This window comes from Miscanthus floridulus, chromosome 8, assembly GCF_019320115.1.
Source record: "Miscanthus floridulus cultivar M001 chromosome 8, ASM1932011v1, whole genome shotgun sequence".
NCBI lineage: Eukaryota > Viridiplantae > Streptophyta > Magnoliopsida > Poales > Poaceae > Miscanthus > Miscanthus floridulus.
In genome coordinates, this window is record NC_089587.1 from 156953221 (window position 1) to 156959220 (window position 6000).

Below are 6000 nucleotides of genomic sequence, written 5' to 3' on the forward strand. Positions count from 1 at the left end.
CCGCCACCCTAGCACCCTAACTCATAGGTAGAATTTATAAAAAAAGTTGCCGTTGTCTATTCTACTTTTTATTATTCTCACATCTAAAAGTAGTGGCCGAAGATTCAATTCAGATAAACCTCTAGGCAACGGCGCATGGAACGATGAAATGTCGAAGAAAAAAATCACCGCCCCATTAATAGAGAGTAGCAATCCTTTGTGTATCTTTGCACGTGGATGTCTCCGTTTTTTTCAGGAGTAGAAAGATTGGGAGTTAGAATTGAATAAAGAGCTGTTGGACGAATATTTTTTTAATCATGCCAACTAATGTAGATGATCTAAAGCATGATGACCTGCAATGTAAACAAAGGCATCATACTGTAGCAGTCTTCCATATTTTCCTATCCCTATAAAATTGTGGTAACTATCTTTTTTCTTTACTCGGGTAGTGCGCCAACATTTCATCTTTTTTTTTTGTGCCCACCAACATGTCCCTCGACTCTACTCAAATAAAAGGGGAGTTGCATCTCCCTAATACCATAGGGCCCAGCCCAATCATCACTTTTAACCATATTTACTCTACACACCTATAGGACCCACTTTTTATGTCAGTATTAAGGAATATATATTAGGCTATTGTTGTAGGAACTTCCCGGATATCAAAAAATAATAATGGGCTACCCTAAAACCTACATGTTAGAAGATAGATTATTGAGAGAACATTGGAGAGATGCTCTTAGATCAACTCCGGCTCCTCTGGTGAAGTGCTATAGCAACATTGTTTACTATTGTAGTAAGAAGCCATTTCACAAACTTGATAAATAAATACCTAGAAAGAGGAAAAGGCCAACAAAAAACCACGAATTTGGTTCACTAGCTCTAGCTCTGTCGTGCTACAGCAGAGCAGAGCTAGCGTAAGCTGCGCGCCCGCACCAAATGGGTACTAAGAATATTTTGACTTAGGGCTTGTTTGGATGCGTATAACTAATAGTTAGCTATTAAAAATTAGCTAAGGACCTGTTTAGATCATCAGCTAATAGCCAGCTTATATTTTACCTACCACTGGGCTAACAATTAGCTATTATCTGGTTCCTCCAAGCTAACATACTGTAGTTAACACTTAGCTGGGTGGATTCACCTATGGCCCTGAGATGAACTTATTAGCTTGTGAAGGGATGGCCGAGGGGTACTAGAATACCAACATTCCATTTCTTCTAGGGTCACAAGCTAGTGAAGGTACCTAACACTAGTAGAGAAACGACATTTGATCCCACCTCGAAATTTGGCTTTAGTCCCAGTATTTTTCGTGCCCAGGAGTAGACAGACATTTAGTCCCGGTTTGTAGCTCCAACCGGGACTAAAGGTCCCTGCCCAATGGCTACTGCGGCAGGCTTTTGCTGTAGGGGACCTTTAGTCCCGGTTGGAGCTACCAACCAGGACTAAAGGTTCACTTTTACTCCCGGTTTGTACCTCCAACCGAGAGTAAAAGTCTACTCCCAACTGGAGGCTCCGTCCAGAACTAGAAAGGGACATTTAGTCCTGGTTTCTGTATACAACCGGGACTACAGTTCCCCTCCTATATACCCCTTGTTCCTCCCCAAGCCTGAGCCACTTCGAGCTCAGTGTTTTTGCTTCATCGCTGGCTTCTCTTCTTCCTCATCACCGGTGATCACAAGATTTCTTCCATTCCTCCATCGATTCTTCGGTTCTAAAGGTTACCAACTTTATACTCTCATGTTTCATCAGTAGCTTATTTCATTTTGTGGACTAGATATATGTGGTTTTTTTATGGTAGATTTTTTTTATTTGTAAGCCATTTAAGCTCAAAATAACTTTAAAGTTTGAATATTTGGATGAAGGAAGGTTAAAGTAGTTATTCAAAACTAGTATTGAGCTTTCATTTCTAGCATGCATAGCCCACTTCATGCTTTAGAGATATAGAGAATTTTAGAGTTTTTTTTAATTTTATTTGTTTATAAAATGAGAAATTTATATTATATTAAAAATGAGTATAGAGAGTAGATGACAACTGCTTTCGGGTCCTCAGCCTCTCATCGGGTTACAAAGCGACTGAGGCCGAACCTCCCTCTCATTGCATGCGGCAAGTGTGAGGAGAAGATTGTGATGGAGTACTGGGTGAGGAAGGAGTGTCCCAACAAGGGCCGAATCTTCTACAAGTGTCCGGATCGCAATGTGAGTTATTTTGTCACATTTGATGATTATGGTTAATTTATACTTATTTTCATGATGATTGTGATCAAAGTTCTATTTTTTTGTTTTAATTTCAGTGGGATGGCACTGGATGTTCAGGCTGGTACTGGGAGGAAGAGTATGTTGAACACGTGCAAAACTCTCTTGCACAGGCGGTTACGGCGGCTGATGAGGCAGTGATCCTGCGGAAGAATGTGGCAGAACCTCCTAAGTTATAGGGCCCACATGCACCTCTCACTGTCCGACGACCTTTGACATTTATGCATATGTTTCCAATAACTTAAAAAGACTGTCGGGTGTCCTCGGGGAACCCCGAATCATCCACGATTTTCGAGCAGGATCACATTACAGAGTCATTGCAGTATTACAACATTTATTCAAATATCAAAACCAGAGTAAAAACAGCGGAAGTCTCACGATAACATAGTTCACAAACCAGTTGTTTCAAACCTTACAAACTAAGTTCGATAATTATTACAAACCATAGTAGTAGTGGAGTAGCATAATGAACATATACTTAACACACAAAATAAACATCCTGCCCAAGGATCACACATTTACTTCTCATCATCAGAACGAACGATAGTCATGCAGCACGATCCAAAACAGATCTGCTCATGAAGCTCACCTGCAACAAGGGGTCAACGAACCCTAAGTACAAAAGTACTCAACAAGACTTAACCGAAATATTAACTGATAAACTCAGTAATACAGGCTCAGGGATTCAAGGTATAGCTTTAACAATGATCAAAGTTCTTTTGCGTAAAAGCTCTTTTAACAACATTCTTTATATAGAAAACTTCTCAAGAATTATATACAAAGCTAACACGATCCGCACTGAGATCATGAAACTTCATATCCAACACCTTTACAAGCCTTATTCAAGTTCCGGTTATTAATTCTACGATGATGAACAGTGAGTTGAGTCTCCATAACCGAGGAGCAACGACGATTCGAACCGATTAAGCCCAGCTGGGGATTCCAGACCACACGACATATGCAGGTCCCCAACTCATATATATCAACCTACCCTCGAATCCTCTAAAACAAGAACGGGTCCACGCCACCCGAGAATACAGTACTCCACCATTCCAGCCCATGGCCACGTGGGTACACACTATTCCCGCCATCTCTCCACTCCCAGTGCACGAGTAGCCATTCTCGTAATGGAATTTCCAAGTTCAGGCTTACCGGAGTATGTGGTTAGTACTACAAATTCTCACCTTATACAATTCAACAACGGACGTGCTTTAATCGACACAGGCGGAAAGAACCCGCTCACAAGACCTCCATGTCTTGTGGCTCACACACACCGAGTCCGCCCGGTCTAGATTTATTACTCCACATTCCTATATCACATGCTAACAATATTGACCAATGTCCCATTTAAAACTTGCAGGTGGTAGGGGGTCACCCGACTTTCATCGTTCTACGCATAGCTAAGCAAAACTAGGCATATACGAGTTTAAAACTGGTAATATGGTAAATATGGAATAACAAGGGTGGTAATGCACCAATTAGGCTCTTACTTAACTCCTAATCACTTAATGCAGTAACGGAAAGCAAAAGCAAAATTAATTTGTAAAACACAAGGTAGGGTTGTATGCATCCGGGGCTTGCCTTCGTTGATGGAAAAGTCCGGTTCCTGCGACGTTACACAAGGATTCGATCCGACCTCAACAGACGGATTAACCTCCTCAACAGCTTGATTAACTACCACGTTTTCACCTTCGTTCACTACACGTAATAACAATGCCATGTTTAACATGATGTGGAATATGAAACATGATGCTCGATGATGGATGCAAAATTAACAATTTGAATACAACTTTCCTTCACGGTACAGTTGCAAGTCAACCAACTAAATCCTTTTTCATAACACATACATCAATTACCAAGGATCATCATCAACTAAGGACCCAAGGTCATCACTCAATCCAAAAGTCCAAACAAAAACCTAAATCATTAAAGGTTACTATTTGCTTTTATGAATTAATTATTTAATTCAAAATTATGAAATAAATCAACTTATTCTAATTGAGCTCAAAATTTTAGTACATGTTCATTACATGTTAACTAAGTGGCAAAACAAATTTCATAATTTTTGGATAAAAAAATAAGCCTAGAAAAATCATGGAAATCCATTTATGAATTAATTGAGCAATTTTTACCACATTTAAAAATTACTGAAAAACATTATTTCATATTTTTCTTAAATACTATACATCACAGAGAAGTGACACAAAAAATTTCATAATTTTTGGAGCTTTAAATAAATCTATACAAAAATAATAAAAACAGATACTATTTAATCAAATCTAAAAATAGAAAAAAATCCATTTGAACGTTGAGTCACTGACAACGGGTCCCACATGTCATCTTCAACCTCCGACGTTGACTACGGCAGCGACGGCTCTGACCAGCGATTTCTCGCCGATGGTGAGATCAACGGCGACGGCCAACGTACCAAAATGATCACCAAGTCTAGGCGCATCGATTGACGTCCCTATCAGCACGGATTACGGCCCTACACTAGCTCGTCGTCGGCCATGGCGGACGCGGTGACACGGCAGTGCTACGCCGGTGAAACGAAGCCGAAAACGGGGAAACAGAGGGCATGGGAAGGTCCAGTAGCTCACCACGAACACGTTGGAGCAAAGAATGGGACCGGATGAGCTACGATGACATGGGTCGACGTTGACAGGGTTCATGGCGGAGCAATCTTCAACGACGGCGATGCTCCGGTAGCTGTGGTGGTCAAAATGAGAAACCAATGGGTCACAAAGCACTACATCATTGCAGCGAAGCCGAAGCAAGACTTGGCAAGGGCAGGGACTCACCATAGCGCGCTGGCCACGGCGACGCGGGCTTGACGGCGGGGCTGCCGGCCGTGGAGAAGAAACACGACGAGCGGTGGTTCCTAGCGAAATTAAGCTGAATTGATGGGTTGGCTGAGCGCATAAGACTAAAGCGGAGCTGGGACTAGCTTATCAGTGATGGTGGAGCACGATAACGACGGCACGGGCTCGCCGGAGTGGAGCAGCGGCGACGGGAAAATAGAGCAAGGGAGAAGGGCAACGACGATGGCGGCTCAGGCTTAAAAGGATGGCTAGAAAGCTCAAGGAAGCCATGATGAAGCCTTCAGCGCGCCAACGTGACGCCCAGACGGCCACGCGCGCGACTGGAAGCAAGCCGAAGCTCGCCGGCGGTGTAGCGCAGGCGGTGAACACTGTTCATCGAAATTACAAGTTTGCCATTCACCAAAATTCACAAATTACTCCCAAATTTTCATAACAACTCAAAAATCTCCAAAAATAAAAGTTGTTCAAAATCAAAAGTTCTACAACTTTGCTTTTATAACCATTTCCTAATTCGGTCTAGATTTTGAAATGAACTTTTGAATTCAAATAGGGAAATTTAACGAATTACGCCTTTTTGAATTACTCAAAATTTTTCTAAACAACTTGAAAAACTCCAAAAATAAACTTTGTATAACTTGCCAAGCTCTACACTTTTGCTTTTGGGCCTAACCCCAAAATATGCTTAGATTTTGAAATGGATTTTCAGGGTAGGATTTAAATGTTGAAAAGCGGGGTTTTCTCAAAAAATTCAAAATCCAAACAAACATTGAACTTGAGTCAAACAATACATTGCAACACATACCACATAAATATAAACTTGTATTAGTGTATGCATATCAAAGTTTTCACCAAATGCCAAATGCTTTGCAATGCATATGATGACATGTCAGATTTTAATATTTAAACACCCGAGGTGTTACAATCCTTCCCCCTAAAAGAAATCTCGCCC